This window comes from Trichosurus vulpecula, chromosome 7, assembly GCF_011100635.1.
Source record: "Trichosurus vulpecula isolate mTriVul1 chromosome 7, mTriVul1.pri, whole genome shotgun sequence".
In the NCBI taxonomy this organism is placed as follows: domain Eukaryota; kingdom Metazoa; phylum Chordata; class Mammalia; order Diprotodontia; family Phalangeridae; genus Trichosurus; species Trichosurus vulpecula.
The window spans coordinates 144,668,591-144,690,257 of record NC_050579.1 but is presented as its reverse complement, the minus strand read 5'-3'; positions in this window follow the sequence as shown (position 1 = coordinate 144,690,257).

Below are 21,667 nucleotides of genomic sequence, written 5' to 3'. Positions count from 1 at the left end.
AGGGTCATGCTGTTACGGAGTATCTGAGGTCATATTTGAAGTCAGGTCTTTATGGCTCCAGGATGTTCTATCTATTCTTCCATTAGAGAGGAGAGGAAGTGAGAATAAGGGACGTAGGTGACTTTTTCTAGGAGTTTGGCCTTATTGGCTACAACATGAGAGATGATAGCATCAAAGGAAATCTTGTTAAGGATTGGGCGTGGGGGTTGAGAACTGAACATATTGCTGATGATAGCAAAGGAGTCATCAGATAGGGAGAAGCTGAAGATGACATAGAAAAAGAGAATGATTGTAGGGACCAACTGACTGAAGAGATGAGACTCCCCAAGAAAGCACCAGGAAATGTCTATACAGGAATCCAGATTCTGAGATTTTTGAAGAATACAAAAATAGAATGTGTTTTTAGGACAATTCTAAGGTTACATGTTTTCTTTAGGTGTGTGCATCAAGTTACTCATATGACTGTCACTTATGAGGGCTGTATCTTTGTTAATGATTGATAAGAATTTGAAATACATTTTGTAATTCTTTGAAAAACACAAGTGATGGGGATCTAAGATGAGAGATTAAGTGCATAGCAACTGCATTAAACAGCAGGCAAAAACAATGTCGACTCATGGATATTTTGCAGCTCAGTTAGGGATGAAGTAAGTAAGATTTTAGGGATTCAGTTTTTGAATCAGAATGATATAGGATTAACTTAGAAAGCAAAAATAAAGCAAGCATTAGAGTTAGCAGATATGATTTAGAAACTGTCTTATTTGAACTGAGTGCCATTGATTAAAGGATCTCTAGGAAGAGAATTACAAGTATTCCTCTGTGATGCATATGGATTTACAAACTTACTATTAGTTTGTTCTAGTTTTCTTCACAGCAGCCTTTTTGCTTTTTGGCGGTAAAAGTACAAATGGCAAAGTTTTATAATCTACTGGAAAAGATGATTTATATTAGAGTCGTTGAAGCTTCATTTTTTTGTGAAGTCAATAATCTTCCAAAGCTACAGGTCTGACCCACATATTTCTTCTCAAAAATCTGCAACAACTTGCAACATCTCAGAGTTGGAAGGGATCTCTGAGACCATTTGATAAAATCCAGGCCTGAGCAATAATCCCTTCTCCAATATATCTGGCAAGTGGTCATCCATCTTTTGCTTGAAGATTTCCAGTAAGGAGTAACCTACTACTGCCTAAGGCTCTCCATTTTGGGAGAGCTCACATTGTTAAGAAGTTTTTTCCTTGCATCAAGCCTAAATTTATCTCCTTGTAACTTCCATCTGTTAATCCTAGTTTTACCCTCTGGGGACAAGTGAAACAAGTCTTATCCGTTTTTTCATATGACAGCCTCTCAAATACTTGAAGATAGCAATCGTGTCTCCCCTAAGTCTTCTCAAAGTGAAGCATCCCCAGCTCCTTCAACTGATTCAAAAATAGTACGATCTCAGGGAGCTTCACCAAACTAATTTCTGTTGCCTGAACATCAACTACTTGTTAATAACCTTCCTAAAATGTGGCACCCAGAATTAAACAACATAATAAATATAATCTGACCAGGGAAGAGAATAGTGGGACTATATTACGTCCCTAGTTCTGGATTCCACGTCTCTCAATGCAACCTAAGATAATGATAAATTTGTTAGCTATCGTATCACTCTGTTGACTCATATTTACCTTGCTCTCCACTAAAGCCCTCAAATCTTTTTTTTTTTTTTTGGTGACCTCCTCCCTGGCTAAGATGTCCCCATCTTGTGCCAGTAAAATTGATTTTTAACAAAAGGATAAGACTTTAATTTTTCCTTATTAAATTTTCATCTTATTGTATTTTACCCATGCCTTTGAATAAGCTTGCCTTTATATGAAATATTGATAAAAATGTCAAATAGTCCAGAACCAAGCACAGATCCCTCATGCACTCTATTAGAAATGTGCCTTCTGGGTTGCCGTTGAATCATTATTGACAACTCTTTGAGTCCTACTATTCAGCCAGTTCCAAATCCACTTATCGTACCTGTTGCTAGTCTGTATATTTCCACCTTTTCTGCCTAACTGGGTCTGGCCATAACTTCCTGTTGCCTCTAAGATAAATTGCCACATGAGTTTCATTATCTTTAAAAGGAAGATAATACGTGTGTTACGAATGTTTTAGGCTCATTATGAAGGGAGCACATAATATCAGGTACTATATAAATGGAGGACATCAAATGTAAAAAGGCTGAGGGGATTTTACAGATCTGAACTATAAAATTCTGGAGTTCAGATAATGCTATATTAGAAATATGTTCGTACCTCCTCTTCCTCCCCACCACCTACAAATGATCCTTATGACTTATCATCAGTATGGTATGTAAGCAGGGTTGATTGTAGGGATAGCCAGACTAGAGGCTATGCCACATAACTCACTTGACTAAAATGTCTCGCCTATAATCATAGCTAACATTTAAATAGTTCTTTCATATTTTAAAAATCTTTTACATATACTATCCAGGTAGGTTCTATTATTATCTCTATTTTATAGCTGGGGAAACTGAGTTTGAGAGAGGTTAGTATCTTACTCAGGGTTACACAGCTAGTAAATATTTGAAGTGGAATTTGAGTTTAGGTCTTCATTCTGCCTTTCCATCTCCTACCATCAGAATCTATATAGACTGGGGACAGGTGCCTTCCTTTTCACAGTGATTTCTCCCTTCTCTGATTTACTATTATTTATTGCCTAGTTCAATCATTCAGTTATGCCCTTTTCTATAGGAGGTACTCAAGGAGTCATGACTTCATTGTTTTCATCCTTTCCCTGTAGTCCAGGAGCTACCCAGTCCCCTAACACTTTAATGAGATCAGTAGCTATTAGCAAAGCCACCTTTCCACCAGGGTGATTATCATGCCTTTACTTTTTCTTCTAATAGGATTATATGCATCTCAAATTTGGATTATCTAGTCCAGCTTTTAAGTGGATTTGGAACTAGTTGAAAGCTCAGACCTAAAGATTAGTCCTTAATAAGTTGTGAACTTTCAAGGAGGTTTCTAGTGAAATGCTCCAGGGATCTCTGAGGACAATGAGGGACCAAAGGAACATTTTTCACAACTAAGAATCAGCAGATTTGGGATATGACTCCCAGCCCCCTGACTTCCAGGTCAGTGTTTTGAGCAGCCACAAGGACAAGCTGGGGTCTAGTGACTTTGTGACCTTGGCAAAGTCATTTGGTTTCTTTGGTTCTCATTTTCCTTATAGATTCCTGGAGCAGCCTTTCTATCAATCAATAAACACTGATTAAGTACTTTGTGCCAGCAACTGTGCTGTGTAATAAGTATAACAAAGACAAGGGAGAAATAATACCTGCCTTCAAGGAGACTGCATACATGTGTCAAGGAGACTTTAATTAGCTTTATTTTCTAGTTCTACCTATCATCTTCCCTTTTATGAAAAAAAACATTGTTATTCCAATTCTCCTTTCCTTTTTAAAGCATGGGAATGTTGCTAACTTGTTTTTCAGGTGATAGACCCCATCAGGACTCAAAGACGAACAATATTTTAAAACTGCTAGCCTGGGTGAGGTTATGAATAGAGACAAGAATAGAGTAGTTTTGAAGAAGGCCTACATATACATGCAGGACTGGAGTGTTTTAAATGTGGAGAGGGGTAATTGAGCATAGTCAGTAATCTTTGAGCTTCCTTTATTTATAAACCAGAATCTCAGCTGTTTTATTAGAGACTGGATGTGAAAACTGAAGTGCTTCTCCGGTACAGACATCAAAAGCATCTAATTGTATCCCTTCCTCCCACCTCCCATATAGTTAAATCTTTTTTTTTTCTTTGTCCTTGATATCAGTCATGGAGAGTGCCAGAATAGAATGCCTCACACCTCTAAGATTAAACACCTTCTCAGCTGGTATTTCTGTTTCAGCTTCATTTTTTGCCACCTTATATCACACACCCTTTGCTCCATGCTATGCATTCTTTTGGTTCTCTGGGAGCAAACAGACAGTGTTCTTCTTCAAAGGTATTTCTCTGCTATTACATACTCTACCTTGTCTTTGAGGTGAGCTTATTGGTTGAATGAATGCTTTGTTGCAAAAATCTCATTGCAGATTATAACAGCGTCTATAATAATGATGCCCATCAAGAGGAGTGGGATTGCTGTTATTCTTGGGACAGTTTGGTTTGTAAATCAGGCTGGATTTCCCAGAGCTTAAGTTATAATGCCACCATGTCTGTGGTAGAAGTTTAAATCCTGCACTCTTCAGTAAAGCATTCATTCAGAAGGAGCTGCCTTTCCCTTTGTCAGCTGCACAATTTACAGATTAAAGCAGAGAGAGTTCTTCCCATTCTCTTCTCTTTTCCCTGTGATACAGTTTACAACTTGCTCTTCAGGGTTCTAGGGTACACTGAAAGGTTTGTGAGTGTTTCTTTTCTACTTCTAGCAGCTTAAGCCCCTGATGGAAGTTTCTCCTATTGTTAAGAGTCAGTGACCAGTGCTCAGGTCCATTTAATCACTTGATATCAAGTAGCTTTTACAAAGAGATATTTACTTCAAAGAGCAAGAATAAATACACAAAAATTTCCTCTTCCCCTATACCTTATGGACTTACTCTCTCCCTATACCACTGTGGTATCTGGAGGTAATAAGCTCAAAGCTTAGCTCACTTCCTACACAACATTGGTCTAATCAAATTTGTGTTCAAATATGGCATGACTGCTGGATGAGTCCTTGTCCCAGCTTCCACTAGCATAGTTCCAGAAAGTCACTCCTTGCTCCTTGAGGCATCAATACTGGGCTGGCTATAAAATCCAATGCTAGGATACTGAAGCACCTTTCAGACTCTGGAATGCTAGGGTGCTGAGGAGTTTTTTAGACTCTTTTGAAACTTACAAGGTCAAGGATGCTCTACTCCCTCCACCTAAACAGAAAAGAAGAAATGCAGAGTTCAAGGACTGAGGCCTATTCTTGGGCCATATGACCTGAGAAGGGAGAACTAACTAAAGCTATTTAACTAAAACTAACTCCCCTTACTGAATGGTCTCTTGCTACATACTGTGGACAAAGAAGTCACACCACCAGCAACAAAATAGCTAAAAGGTTTGAAGCAAGAGAGAGAGAGATGATGGAAGATAGCTAGACCTTTTGAATGCTTACACATTCAGTCCTGTTTACTATGTGGTTAGCTGACCGGATCTCAATACAATGTCTACAATGCTCTACAATCTTTACAAGATACTTGTTTTACGCAAAATCATAGCTCTCCCAGAAATAGACTTTCCACCCTCTCCATGTGCGGAGTTTGCATCAGCCTAGCAAGATGATAGGTTCTGTGCATGCACCCAGACCCTGGTTATACCTGCATTTCAGGAGCTGCTCTGGGAAGCAGCATGGTACAGTGGAAGGAGTGTGGGCTCTGGAGTCATGGTGCCTGGGTTCAAATACTGACTGATATTTTCTTGGGTGAATCATATGCTAGGCCTTTGTGTCCTAATCTTTAAAATGAAGAGGCTGGACTAGAAGGCCTCTGAACTCTCTTTCTAATCTAGACCTATAATACTGTGGTCCTATGACACTGAAGTGGAAACTGAGAGACTTAGGTCCTATTTTCAGTCCAATGACTATAATAATAATAGCTAACATTTATACGGTGCTTACGATGTGCCAAGCATTGTGCTAAGCACTTTACAAATATTATCTCATTTGATCCTCACAACAACCCTGGGTGGGGGGTAGGTAATATTATCATCCCTGTTTTATAGATGAGGGAAACTTGAGCAGACAGAGGTTAAGTGGCTTGCTTAGGATCACATAGCTGGTAAGCGTCGGAGGCAGGATTTGAATTCAGGTCTTCCTGACTCCAGGCCTGGCACTCTATTCACTGCACCACCTAGCTGTCTAGCTAACAAGCTGTGTAACTTTGGGTGAGTGCCAACAGAGCTTGACTGCCTTCACCTTTGTCTCTTCTACCTGTCTCACTCTGCTTCCTCAACCCCAGGGTTCCATGGCACACACTCCCTTTATGGGGTATCCTTCCCACTGAAAGGTGCTTGGTCCCTAATGATCCTCCTGCTCTGATGACCTATGCTGCATGAGATATTCAAAATCAGCAGCATTCTCTCTAAAACTCATTCCTTCCTGGTTAACATGGCCTTCTATCCCCTCTTTCTTCTGTGCCCTTGGAAATCTTCCTGCAAAGTTTAAGGAAAAAAACCACCAAAAAACCCCACCCCCGAACAAAAACAAAACTTCCCTTCAGTCCTTATCTCTTCCTCTCATGTTCCCTCCATCTTCTGCTGCTCACTGAAACCAATTTTCCCCTGAAGATATCAGCATTTTTGGCACCTTCACCAAAGTTGGGACTCCTCTCAAACTCCCTGATGCCCAGGCCAGAGGAGTTGGCATACTCTCCAGTGCTACTTTTATATCCTCTTTTTAATCACTTAACAACCACCATCACTTAACAATCACTTCTCCTCTAATTTTAAAATTCACTCCATTCCATCTAGATCATAGGTGATATCATCTAAGGACCCCCCCCCCCCAGTTAACTCTCTCGCCCCCAATAAATTCAATAAATGGTTCATAGTCTTCTTCACTTCAACCTGCACCCACTGTGAGCACACCAAATATCAACTCCTGTAATTTCTATGAGCAAACCATGTCAACCATTCATAGGGCTAGTTACCATCACCTCATACTACACAATGCCTTCTCACCCCTCAGCTAAATTTGTCAATCATGAAATTCCTATTATGGCCATGAGTCATATCCTCGACAGGCTTCAAATTTCTTATATGTAAGGTGAGAGAGGTGTAAGGACTGAATAGTTCCTAAGATTCCTTCCAACTTTGACTGGAATCCCAAAGCTAATATTTTACATGTGTATACCCATGTGTGCACTTTTTTTTTGCAAAAGCCATTTTTCACATTTATCCTGCATATGCGGTTTTGTTTTGGTTTTATTTCTTTGTCTTTTTGACCAATTCTGTAATAAACAACAAAAGGGAGGAATGGAATATTATGGAGTAGAAATGGAGTAGAGAAAGAAGACAGCAGAGCAGGGGGATTTTTATATAATATACATATCAAGACTGGATTTTTCCCACAAGCTGTCTTCTGCAATAGATGCCTCACTGAAGTCAACCTTAAGTTAATCACAACGTCTGATTGACATAATTTAAAAGATGTTTTAATTTTAAAGAAAACTTATAAAATAATAACAATCTTGTGAAGACAAAAAACTTTGAAAGACCTGAGAACTCTTATCAATTTAATGAGCAATGTAATTCTAGAAGACTGGTGATGAAGCACACTACCCACATCCTGACAGGAATGGGATAGCCTCAGATTCAGAATGAGATATATAATTTTTGGACATAACCAACATGAGGATTTTTTTTAACTATGCATATTTGTAGTAAAAAGTTTTTTTCTTTTCTTTTTAAACATTTTTTGGGGAAGAGGTTATAGAAAGAAAATAGATTTTTGACTAAAATTATCATTTAAAAATAATTTTATATTTTTATTGATAATTATTTTTATATCACACTTTTTCTTAATAGAGCCCTCCTTCTCCCCACCTTACTCAGTAAGCTATCTCTGGAAACCGTGATTTTAAAAAAAGAGGAAAAAATAAGCGGTTTAAAAGCTGCATCTTGGGACAGCTAGGTGGCACAGTGAGTAGAGCACTGGTCCCGGAGTCAGGAGGACCTGAGTTCAAATTCGGCCTTAGACACTTGACACACTTATTAGCTGTGTGACCTTGGGCAAGTCACTTAACCCTAATTGCCCTGCCTTCCCCCCTAATGTGTATATATATATATATATACATATATATATATACACATACATATGTATATATACATATAAACATATATATGTATATGTGTGTGTGTATATAAGCTTCATCTTTCATAATAAATGAAAATTTTCATTTCAGTTGCTGGTCTTTCAATTGGTGAGAAGACACTTAATTTAAAAAAAAAGTTTCTCTTCTTTAATCCTTTCTTCAAAGCTCATCTGTTAGAAAGAGCTCCTCAGCCAATGAGTATATGATATGCAAAAGTTCATTTGCTAGTCAGTTATTTGGAACTCAGAGCACATTTCTCCATAGAAATCACATTATGTATGGTGATTAGGTTCCCAGGATAGTTCACAAAAGCTTATTTAGGCTAAAATGTACAGAAGTGTAGTCATAAGGATGGCCCTGACCTTGGGGAAAAAGTAGAGTTCTTCCCCACCATGTGTCTCCTCCCCCTCTCCCACATGGGCACCTGAGCCTTAGTGTAAACAGAAAGGGGAGAAGTCACCCCTTCCCTTTCACATAGGGCTCACTTGCCACTTACCTCCTATGAGATCTGTCACTGGTGCTAGAAGCTAACATTATTAGAACATTGTTTTTATGTGAAAATGTTTCTGTAGGCTGGTTACAATCCAAGATGCCAGGGATGAATATCGTCTCTCCTGCTAAAGCCACGGTAGGGGATCAGGGATTCTCTTTCCTCCCAGGGGATGGGCCCTCAGTGGCAGAATGGAGAAGGGAATCTACAGCACTTGTACAGTGTAGATAGGAAGGTCTGGAGAATGTGTCAGAGAGGTCAAGTCCCCACTGGGCCAGGTGTTCACATGCAAAGAACATGCATTAAGTCAGGAATTTGTGGTTGGGAATAACTAGCACATGTTTGAGGAGTTCTTTATTTTTAAAAGAAACCTAGAGAGAATCCTTTTTTAAGATAAGAATGCTTTGGTAACATGAATAATCACCTTTTAATAAATGCTTGTTGACTTGACTTATGACTTTCCCAGGGTCACAGAGTTAATGAGTTTCTTTGTGGGGATTTGACTTTGGTCTTCCTGACTCCAAGTCTAGTATTCTATCCACCATGCATATTCAATCATTTTGTTTTGTTTTAAAACAGATATAACCCTTGGTTTAAAGCTGTGTATTGTTTTATACAAATAAAAACACTCTAAAAGCTGTGGAGCAACCACAGGGATTTTAAAAAACCTCTGAAGTTTGCAAAGCACTCATGTTAAGGAACCACTTAAATTCTATTACTCTAGTGCGGCAGCTTGAACAATGGTTCAATACTATCAGTCATCTTCTCTCATATATCAAAACTCTTTACAAGAGACAGTTAGCATTTAAAAAAACCCAGAGAGGTTTCTGGAGGAGAATTTATACCATATTGAAATGTACACTAATAGCTGTCCTTCAAAGCCACAGCTGAAGGAACATATCTAGAAAGACTGATGAGGAGAGATGAGATCTACCATTCTCATGGCAACTACTATTTGGAGAGCGATGATCTTACTTGGAAGTGATCACTATTTATAACTGAAAAAGAGAACTCCATGACAGGTCCCCATGTAGATCTCTCTAGTTTTTCATTTGAAGAAATGGTAATGTGAGCTCTGACTGTTAAAATACTAAGAAAGGATTTTATTAAATAGCCAGAGTTTGAATATGGGACCATCTCTGTTTATTTTTGTGTCTGTAAACTACAAATATCAAGGACCATTTATATTTTCAGGAATTTAAAATTGTTACTGAATACAGAACAAGAAGCAAATCAAGTTTACCTTCTTGGCCCCACAACTTTTATTTTAACTCTTCTTTCTCAGGAGTCCAATGCCCTCATTGCTGCTTCCTGGCAGCAGCAGTCTCCTTGGGCCCAGTGTACCAACACTCCACACTCTTTTGCCACCTCTAGTAAAAATGTAACTCTTCTGTTTCCTTGTAGTTTTTCTCTCTGCTAATGGGATAATGGATGCTGGTAAGTTAGAGTGTTTCTCAGTTTCCTTTTCTTTAGTGGAAACTTGGTGAAGTAGAAGGGAACTCAGAGCACTGAACTAAGAACAGGGATTAAGTCCAAGCTCTACCAGTTATCTATGTGACCTTGAAAAGTCATTGTACCTCTATGGGTCAGTTTCCCTATTAGTAAAATTAGGAGCTTGGCTCACTGGTAGATTAATATTTATTCAGATTTAAAGAAGTGAATTTCCTGATGAAAATTCCAGGCACTGTGGCAAATCAGTTCAATTCGATCTAATCCATTTCAACTCAATTCAATTCAATACGCATCATATCAACGATGTGCAAGACAGTCCTAGGTGCCGGGGGATGATGATAAAAATGAAACTCTCTCTGCTTTGAAGGAGTTGACAATTTACTTAGTGGGTTGTAACATATAATAGGGATAGAGACTGGACCTATGATTTCATTGCTATAGAGAATTCCCAGATGAAGAAGCTCTCTCTAATGATGTGGTTTGTTCAGTTCATTGCAATTTATAGTCTTTGAGTCATACCTAGGACACTGAGAGGTTAAATGCCTTGTCTAGAGTCATATAGCCAGTGTGTGTCAAGGGCTAAACTTTAGCCTAGGTCAGGGCTGGGGAAGCTATGGCCTCAAGACCACATGTGGCCTTCTAGGTGCTTGGGTGTGGCCTTCAGACCACCAGTTTTATAGAACAAATATTTTTATTAAGAGGATTTGTTCTGTGAATCTTGGATTCAGTCAAAGGGCTGCATTTGAGGACCTAGGCCACATGTGGCCTCGAGGCCGCAGGTTCCCCACTCCTTGCCTAGGTCTTTCTGACACTGAAGCTAGCTCTGTATCTACTATGTTATGCAACACATATACAAGTTAGCAAATGTGAAGTATATATAAAGTCATTTGAAGAGTGACTGCCAATAAATACAGAATGTTAAGAAAAGGTAGTCGGTTTTGATTGGAATAGAGAGCTTATAAAAGGGAGAAATGTACCATAAAACTGTAAAAGTAGGTAGAAGCTAGATTGTAGAGGGATTTAAATACCAGGCTGAAACTTCTGTATTTTTTTTCTAAGAAGTAATAGGGAATCACTGAAGATTTTTGAATAAAGGAATGAAATGGTCAGTTAGATTTTTTAAAGGAATATCAGTGGTAAATATCCTAGACTTTTTCCTGTGATGAGAAATGAATAGGTAGCATAACCCCTTGTCCATAATTGTTTTGTCTTTAATTAAAGAAATAAAGTTTATTTTATTTTCAGGTTCACATTCTCTCCCTCCCATATTTTTTTCCCCCTTTGAGAAACAAGGAAAATAAAACCCATTACAAACATGTAGTCAAGTGAAATGAATTCCTGCATTATTGAGCATAAGAGTTGATCAAAAAATATTTGGTGACTGATTTATAGGATCCTCAAATCAGCCCCCTGTCTATTCCTTCCATGGAGAGAGTCTATCATCATCACCAGACTTCTTCATCTCTTTGCTCCTGAATGAATCCTAAGTTGGAAAAAATATCACATTTTCAGAAGAAGCACTGGCAAATTTCTTGGCAAACCTCGCTTGATTTTTCAAGATAGGTCACTTTTCCATGTATATGTGGCCTGTATCCACGGCTTAGTTTGATCTGTAGTTAGCTATACTTAAATTACCTTTGTAAAGGCCTTGATGAGCCAGCAGAAATGTCAAGAGAGAAAAAGAAATTATGGGGTATCATGGGCCCTTGTCTTCTAGGTGACAAGTATCTATCAACCATAGCTCAAGGTGAATGGAGGGATGGTGGCATTCACAGTAGTTCTCTCTGAAACAAGCTCCTGGTATATTTAATTTAGGTTTTTCCTTTTCAGTCTCCCTGGGCCAGTTTGTCCTCTTCTTGCCTCACTTCATGCCTGTTGGAATAAAAAAATTGAACTCGGCTCTATTCCGAAGCTACTCATTACTTCCTGTTCTCATGTAATCAGTAAGCTTTGTTGTCGCTCAGTTGTTTCAGTCATGCCCGACTCTTTGTGATCTCATTTCAGGTTTTGTGGTGTGGTTTTTTTTTTGTCTGTTTTTTTGGCAGAGATACTGGAATGGCTTGCTATTTCCTTCTCCAGCTCATTTTATGGATGAGGAGCTGAGGCAATCAGGGTTAAGTGACTTGCCCAGGGTCACACAGCTGGTAAGTGTCTGAGACCAAATTTGAATTCCTGGAGTCTTCCTGACTCCAGGGCCAGTGCTCTATCCACTGTGCCACCTAGCTGCCCCAGTCAGTAAGTTACTAGATGTAAATGATTATCTCAGAAACGTACATTTAAATCATGACAAAATGTGATACTTTCTCAGAACTAAAAGACTCACTTTGATTACAATATATATAAACAGTAGGATTATCTAGTAAAACTGCTGCATCATGGGATACTTTAAAGCATCTGGTGGGAGGATCCCCTCTCTAGGCTTTTCAATTTAATGTTTTATGTGAGGATTTGATTCAAAAGCTTGTTTTTTTTCATTATGATATAATCAACATCTAATAGGAGTCTTAGATAAACCCCAAATGAATTAGTTTCTTTTCAATGGAACTTTTATTAGCTTGAAGATAGTCTTAATTTTCAAGCAATCTGCATGCTACCAGTGGAAAAAAGGAAATAGTCAAATGGTGCCAAGGAGGTGATTTTCTTTGGCAAGTTGGAAAAAGGGGCCCACCTTCCCATCACCGTGTTAACTACGTTCACATGTTAACATCATCATTGTTAACTATGAGACTGTTAGACTGAGAGTCCAGGAGTAAGGGGGTACCCTAGACCACTGGTTCTGCTTCCAACCTAGCTATCTTCCGAGGAAGCTACTCCCTCTGCAGATATGGCCTGGCAGTACTTTCAGGAAGTGCTATAACCGTAGCTACTAGAAACAACAAAAAGAAAGTTCTGGCTACCAAAGTCCTTGGCATTTTCAAATGATTCAATATCAGAAGCAGATATGATTTCATCATTGGAAATTACTTTAAGGAGATGTTTTATATCAATTTGCCTTTGCATCCTAAGGACCATGGGACCTAATTTCCAACTGATTTACAGCTGAAACTTTCTATATGTATTGTTTCCTCCGTTAGAATGTGAACTACTTGCAAGAAAGGACTGTTTCATTTTTATGTTTCTAGGGCACGTAGTCCTGCTGATTAAATTTTTCTTTTTCTCTTTCTCCTTTCCCTTCCTTCTCTCTCTCGCTCCCTCTCCTTCTCCCTCTCTCTCCACCTCTCTCTCTCCTCTAACTCTCCCTCTCCTTCTCCCTCTCCCTCTTCCTATTCCTCTTCCCCTCCCTACTTTCTCCCTATCTCATCTTCCCTTTTCCTCTCCTTCTTTATTTCTTCTTTTTCATATTTTTTCTTCGTCATCATGAAATGGCATTTACTAGGGCATGCCTCGTAACATGCTTTAGATGAGTAAACATGCCAATTTTATCATGAGCCGTCATTAAGATCTCAGTGCAGTGCATATTATCCCAGCGGAAAGTTATGAAACAACAATGTCATGGTCTGTCAGGTTGGATGATTTGGTTTCCAAACCCAGGAGAAGTAGAGCAGTTTCCTATCAGGGGTTTCTGTGAATTTAAACCCTTTATCTGATTGAACGTTATGAGAGCCAGTTTCCATGGGCATACTGGAGCCACTTCTGAAACGTTTATCTCTCCCCTTTATTCAAAGTCATTTCCCATCATATCAAGAGGCACCCATCCACAGAGACATTGAATGTTTCTAGAATTTATTTTCCTTTAAAAAATGACAAACACATGTAAATGTTTAACTACAATAATGGCAGTTGAATCCAAGGCATGGAAGGTAAATACAGTAGTATCTTATTTTGAACTGCTAGTGAACTCATCCATTCTGAATACTACATTTATCCCAGAAACAAATGAAAAATGTCTATGCAAATCTGAAATTATTGTCACAGAATCTTGGCTCTGAAGGAATGTGCTTTATTCACAACTTGAGGTCTTCACACCAAGTTACTAAAAACAAACATGTATGAACAAGCTTTTTGGTGTTTTCCCAGTCTCTAGCAAATTTTTATAATAATAAAGGATACTTACCCAAGAATAAAGAGAGCTAACCTTTATTTAGCCCTTCAGGGGTTCTCAAGTATGTTATATACATTATTTTATTTGTTCCTCATAATAATACTGGGAGGTAGGCATTGCAGGTTATTCTTATCTCTTTCAAAGATGAGAAGAATGAGGCTGATGAAAGTTACATACCTGAATAGCTTTCTATTGGAAGTAGAATTCGAAACTTTTTCTCCTCATTCCAAGACCAGTTCACCTACAACATGTTACAAAATAAAATGCAAACTCTGAGGCAGCATGGTAAAGTGAATGGATTCGGAATCGGGAAGACGTGTTCAAATCTTGTTTCAGACACTTCATATCTGCGTGAGCCAGGGTTTACAGAGTTCTTACTTAACTATTCTGGGCCTCAGTTTCTTCATCCTTAGAATGATGAGATATACAATGCCATTAAAGGATCCTAATATCTTTAAATCCATTATTCCATGAACTAAACTAACTGCATTTACTATATCATGCTATGTATGGTATAATCATAGATGTTCAGAATCTTTATATTCATAATACAGGATCTTTGAGGTCTTTGAGGAAAGTTTATTTCATCTTTCTTGTTCAGCTGTTTCGGTTGTGTATGACTCTTTGTGATCCCATTTGGGGTTTTCTTGGCAAAGATACTGGAGTGGTTTGCCATTTCCTTCCCCAGCTCATTTTACAGATGAGGAAACTGAGGTAAATAGGGTTAAGTGACTTGCCCAGGGTAACATAGCTAGTAAATGTCTGAGGCTGGATTTGAATTTAGGTCTTCCTGACTTCAGGCTGGTACTCTATCCATTGTTCCACTATTTAATCTTTAGAAAACCTAATCTGAAAGGAAAGTTCATGGGGCAGCTAGGTGGCATAGTGAATAGAGCACTGGAGTCAGGAGGACCTGAGTTCAAATTTGACCTTAGACACTTGACACTTACTAGCTGTGTGACCTTGGGCAAGTCACTTAATTGCCTCCCCCCTCTAAAACAGCAACAAAAGTTCATGTTATTTTTTATAGAATCATGGAATATCATATTTGGCAGGGATTTCAGAGATCATATACTCTAACTCCTGCCTAAAATGTGTAACTCCTTCACTCTGGATCTTTTTGACTCAAAGAGAAGCATGTATGTATTATAATGGGGATTGGTTATCCTCGGTGCATTCCTTGGAAAGAGTTCCTTGTAAGGGTGAAGGGCAAGGTATTCCTGAAGGTGGGGTGCTGAACCCACCTCATCCACCACTCCTACGTCACATTTTGCTCAGGAATCCAGAATTGGATTTTACCTTTACTTATTACTTCAGCAGAATAATGGTCTTCCTTTCTAGGTTCACTCTGTGTATTCCATCTCTGGGTTCTAGCTAATAAAAACAACAATAATCATAGTTAGCATTTTTATACAACTTTAATGTTTGCAAAGTACTTTGACAAATATTAATTTATTTTATGCTTATAATAACTCTAGAAGATAAGTGCTTTATCAGCATTCTCATTTTAGTGAAACAGATGGCAGCTAATTGACTTGTCCAGTGTCACACATTTAACAAGTATACTAGGCAGTATTTGAACTCAGATCTTTCTGAATCCATCTGGAGGGCTCTATCTCCTGTGCTATCTCACTCCTAAAGCTACAATAGTCCATTATAAAGGCTAGAGTGAATATTGCTTCATGTAGTGAAAGGACTTGGGAATTCTAAAGAAAAGATGTGTATATGCAAGAATCTGAACTATCTCCAATGGTTAACATTAAAACTTAATTTTTTTGGTATTTAGGGGTATAAAATTATTGTGTTACCTCTTATTCTGTTAATATATGTGATACATAAGCATATTTGAAATGCTCTTTTTGCAGTAAATTACGTCTAACCTAGCGGGATCACCCAAAGAATTCTGGATGACTATACTAGAACATTTGTCCTTCAATAAAAAGAAAAGCTTTTAGAGACAATGTGGCACAGTGGAAAAGGTATTGGTTTAGGAATTAGGAGACCTGGATTTAATTCCTGTGTGATTTTGTGCAACACTATGCAACTCTCTGAACCTCTGTTTTATATACTGTAAAAATGAAGGGGTTTGCAAATCCTTGAGGTATTTTCTAATGATAAAATTTTGGCATCTCTGACTCTGCTCCTAACTAGCTACGTGATTTTGGGCACGTTAATTCAGTTATCTGTGTTTCGATTTCATCTATAAAGTGAGGAGCTTGGATAAACTGGTCTCTAAGGTACTTTTGAGTTTCCCCAAATTCATAATTTTGTGATCTTTACATATGCACCACTGCTGACAAACTGTCAAGTACACTGATGAGTCATAGAGGCATGTATCCCCTAGCCTACATCTCCAGGAAGTTCAGATGCCAACTTGGCCGGTTGCTAAGCTGGCTTGGCTTCCTCCAGCAGCGTTCTGGATGTTCCAAGCTTCTCTAGGAGGCCCTTGAATGTTACTCATTCAACTAAGCCTCTATTTGAGAAAAAGGAAAACATATTCCAAAGAATCTGGGCTCTCATTGGTCTGATTTTTCATTCCAAAACTGAACATTGAAACACATTCATGCCTACCAGTCCTGTGCCATTCTCCTCCCTGGCTTCCACAAGCTGGTTGTATGGATTCCGCCCTGAATAAGGACTTATTTTCAGTTTTCACATTTTCTTCTTTTTCTTAAAGTTTCATTGACATCTTTTGTAATGTTACCTATATTTCCCAATGTGTTTCTCCCCTTTCCCTGAGAATTTTTACAAGAAAGAATAAAAAAGTAGAAAACAAGCCTAAAGTCATCAAAAGTAATCAACATATCTTCCCCAAATCTGATATTGTATACATTGCTACACATTTATTGTTTGCTACCTCTGTAAAGAAGCAGGAGAATATGCCTTTTTCTATCTTTCTTGGGGACCCTAAACTTGTTCATTAGGGGGACCCTAAACTTGTTCATTAGGGGGCACCTAGGTGGTGCATTGGAATCAGAAAGACTCCATGAATTCACATCCAGCCTTAAACACTTACTAGCTGTGCAGCCTTGGGTAAGTCACTTAACCTCAATTCCTCATCCGTAAAATGAGAACTCAAGTTTGTTTCAGTTCTTCATCTGTGAAATAAGATGGAGAAGGAAATGGTAAACCACTCCAGTATCTTGGCCAAGAAAACCCAAAATGTGGCTACGAAGAGTCAGATATGACTTAGATGACTCTACAACACCAAATTGGGTATTAGAATTTCACAGAGTTTAGTTTTCATTGTTTCATTTTGTTATTGCTCTTTCTTTGTACATCGTTGCACTCAGTGTGTCATTTTCCTAGGTGGGCTTATTTCACTTGCTAACAGTTCCCATAAATCCATGGAATGAAAACTGCAAATTAATCCTTACTCAGGGCCTTTTGTCTTGGTTCATTTGGCACATGTGACTCTTAGCCATTACGATGATTATTCACTAGGTGTGGGGAACTTCCAGTAACATGATAGAGGGTATAGCAAAAATCAACCCCGTTTCTTGCAGATAAAGTTATAAAGACAGCCAGAGCTGTTTGCTGAGACTGGCAAAGAGTTGAAAATCAAATCTAACCTGGGCGTCACTTACTTCTATGCAAATAGAAGTAACATCCACCACAGTGTGTGTAGCCACTTGAGAAACTTTTTATCTTTCCTTTTCTTTCAAACTTTCCTTTGTGAAAGCCTATGAGAAAAAATGTCTGAAAGCAATAGATAAATGACATTAAGTTGTTTTCCCAGGACCTCTATTTAACAATAGGCGGTTAACCTCCTCCCTACGTTTTTTTTTATGTAGTGATACAACTGAAGAAAACTGAGAAAATGACACTCACATGTGTCACTCATATATTTGCTCAGAAAATGTTAATTCTTCTATCTTGAGAGTGGTGGGCTTTCCCCAGAAGTGCTGTGCAAACTCCTGGGATTTGTCAGTGTCTGCATCCTAACAAGTGGTCAACTTTAAGAGCATGTCACTATCACACCTAAAACTTGGCATCATAGACAATTACTGAAATTTCTGAATTCAGTCGACTACTATATACTGTGAAGGCCAAGAGACTTCATAGGTATTTTGAATCAAAGCATTTTAAAGTCTTCCCTTTTAATAGAAAGAAATGGTAAACTCAGTATCCATAAGACATCTGATTTTGTATTGCCAGAGATATTCTTCTGCTTTTTGGGGGGTTTGTCTCTCAGTTATTTTTCAGTTGTGTCGAACTCTTTGTGATCCTCTTTGGGGTCTTCATGGCAAAGATAATGGAATGGTTCACCATTTACTTCTCAAGCTCATTTTACATATGAGGAAACTGAGGCAAGCAAGGTTAAATGACTTTCCCAGAGTCACACAGCTACTAAGTGTCTGAGACCAGATTTGTACTTAGGGAGATGACTCCAGGCCTGGCTCTATCCACAGAATCACTTAGCTGCCAGCTTTTTTGGTTATAATGCTATTAAATGCTGTTTTAGTTGTGTCCTTGCACAGATTATTTAATGTGGATTATTTAACTTGGTAGAACCGCAAGGCCAGAGGTATGCTTTCCTCTCCCATTTTCTTTCCTCTGATTCCTCCTTCCCTTGTTGTCTTTTATGTACTTTTTTCTGCCTTCCCTTTGCTTTCCTTAACCACCCTTACTAATCTTCCTTCTCCTTTCTTTCATCCTCTTAGCCTATTCTTTTCATCTTGATGCCTATGATATCTCCTATGCTCGCTTTTCTCTTAACCCACCCTTCTCTTTTTCTCTCAGATCTCTTACTCATTATATACATTCTAGAATCAAATAGATATGATGCGAAAGGAGATGAATGGCAATAAAGGAAAGGATCACTCGTGGCAAAGGGTACCAAGCAGGGTCAGCTACTGTGTTTTCCATGAGCTTAACTGATTTCTGCTTGCTTTTCAGAAATAAGAACTAATCCAGGATTCAGATGAGGTAAGTTTCAATTGCAAGAATATACACGATACCAGGTTAAAAAGTTAAAGTGACAGAGATCACTATAGTCTGGTAGGAATTGGGACTGGAGTCCCTCAGGTATGCATGAAAATAAACCAATTTCCTTTAAATGCCAGAGTCAAATTTCATCTTCTTCCTAACTTCAGTTTATTTTTCGGCTTCTTGTCAAGTTGATGTACCAAGCCCATTGTCTTGAACAAATCACACCCTTCTTCAACACTCTTCAGTAGATAAAATACCCTTGATGTGTCAAATACCAACTCCGTCCACCAGTACCAAAACTCTTCAGCACTTGCTTTCAGCTTCTTGATTTTTGGTCATGCCCATTGGCTTTTCTTTCCTCTTCTACTTCAGAGTCTTTGAGCAAGCTTTTCCCATAACTGAAATAGTTTCTGTGGCTCAACCCCAAACTCTCACTCAGAAACTACTTGTTATTTTTCTCAGGTTAAGTAAGGGATGTTTGCAATGATCAATTATATAACTCCTGGTCCCAACTCTCTTCTAGTATACTCTTTATTGGAAGATCATGATATAATAGATACGCAAATATCATAGAAGGTGAATTTGTTTAAGATATGAAATAATAGAAATAATAAGGAAGGGTACTACTTTTCTGCACAAGCAACCAATTGGGTGCAAGGTCATGCACTTTTTAAAATATGTAATAGAAAAGAGCATTTCTAGGGTAACTTTATAAAAGGATGGGGAATGAGAAAACTATTCTTCAGACCATGGATGCTTAGGGACAGAAAGCTGTCAGATGGTTTTCATCTTCTCTTAGTACACTTTTAGTGATCAGCAAATAGCTGGATCAGAGAATACATGGAGGATAGTACAGCATAAGAAGACTGGAAAGATGGGTAGAGACCAGGTTGTGAGAATTTAAGTAGTAAAGACAGGATTTTGTATTGGATCCTGGAGTTAATAGGAAGCCAGTGGAGTTTATTGAGTAGGAATATCCCTTTGGCAGCTTAGTTGAGGATGCTTTTAAGTAGGGACAGACAAGCTAGAAGACCAATTAGAAGGCTATTAAAATAGTTCTATTAAAATAGCAATTAAGGCCCTCCACCAGGATGGCTGTGTGATTGGAGAGAAAAGGAAGTACAAAAGAGGTGAGATGAAGATACAAATAACAAGACTTGAAAACAGATTGATTATGTCATTGTGAGTGAAAAATTGAGTCATTGTGACTTAGTTGGTCATTGTGACCAGATTGGTCATTCTGAGTGAGGACTTGAGGATGATATCAGGAATGCAAGTCTGAGTGACTGGGAGAGTGGTAGTGTCCTTGATAGTAATGAAAGTTTGAAAGAGGGGAGGATTTGTGGGGAAAGATATTCTGTTTGGGACACATTGAGTTTGAGATGTCTATTGCAATTAATGAGATATTAGGGCTGAAAATATAGGTCTGCATAGAGATGATAATTGAATTCATTGGAACTGATAAGATTACCAAGCAAGATACTTCAGAACAAGCAAAGAGGAGGGCCCAGAACAGACATTTGGAAGACAATCATGATTAGTGTATGTGACCTGAATGAACTAAAAGAAGGTGATTGGCAATATCAAAGGATGCAAAGAAGTCAAGAAGGATGAAGATGGAGAAAAAAGCCATTAGATTTGTCAATCAAGAAATCATTGATAATTTTGAGGAGAGTAATTTCAGTTGAAAGATGAGTTCATAAGCCACATAGCTGAGTTTAGAATCAAATGAGAGGGGAGGAAGCAGAGGCACCTAGTGTAGACAGCTTTCTTAAGGAGTTTGGCTGAGAAGGGGAGGAAAGATAAAGGATGATGGGTAGGTGGTATGGCTCAATCAAGTGAGGGTTTGCTTTTTTCACAGATGGTAGAAAGGGAGAAATAAATGAATTTATAGTAACAGGGTAAGGACCAGTAGATTAGGAAAAATCTAAGACCTTGAGGAGGATTTTTTTTGTGGGGGGGCTGTCAGCCAAAGGATGTCTCTCATCTTTTATGATGAAACTCAATGTCCATCTCTCCCAAGAAACACTCCTGGATAAATGCAGTACTTTGTGTAGTCCACAGATTTTCAGCACTAGTGTTACTGTTAAAGTTTAGTTATTATGATCTCTATACATACAAACTTGTGTTCCATGTTTGTTTACTTACTAGACTGCAAATTCTTTGAATGCAACTAACTAAGCTTCAAAAATGTGCTGTTTATTCTCAATAAATACTTGTTTATGATGACAGTGGAATTTCCCTTTGGATCACTTTATGGGAATAAAAATAGCCACAATACCGATGTGTCAGTTTATACATTCTACTTTAGACAACAATTCTGAGAATTTATATTCATGATTTTCTAAGATTAGATCTTTATTATCTTCAAAAAAACTTTCTTTTTAGTGTCTTCATCCAGTGATCTGCCATGTATGTCCTCTTTCTAAGTGTGTCATGCTAGTAGTTTGTAATGACCATCAGGATGAAAGCAACACCTGCTCAGTGTCAGTTGTTTTAGAAGGGCATGCATTTCTATCTAAGGGCCTCATGTTTTCATCCAATGGCATAATTCTTTGTATCAGTTTCTGGCTTTATTTAAACATCACTATCATATGGGTATTGAAAGTACCTTAGTGAATACCTCACTTGGGGAAGCCAGATGTTTGGGCGTCATGCCTGACGAGTTTTATTCTCTGATGTTGTGCACATGCCGGATTTCTCAAATCACCTGCTATTGAAGTAATTAATATTTATTCAGAACTGAGAATTCAATGTATTACTCTGCTTATACTGTACCCCTAGGATGGACATGTGGATTATTCATTTTTCCAATTTGTTATGTGTTTATTATTTTAGCTAAATATTCTCTATGCATTTGAACCTATTCTAATTGCTCTTCTGCATGATTTCTTCTTGATTTTGTATAAGCTTGGTCTTTTGGTTAAATCT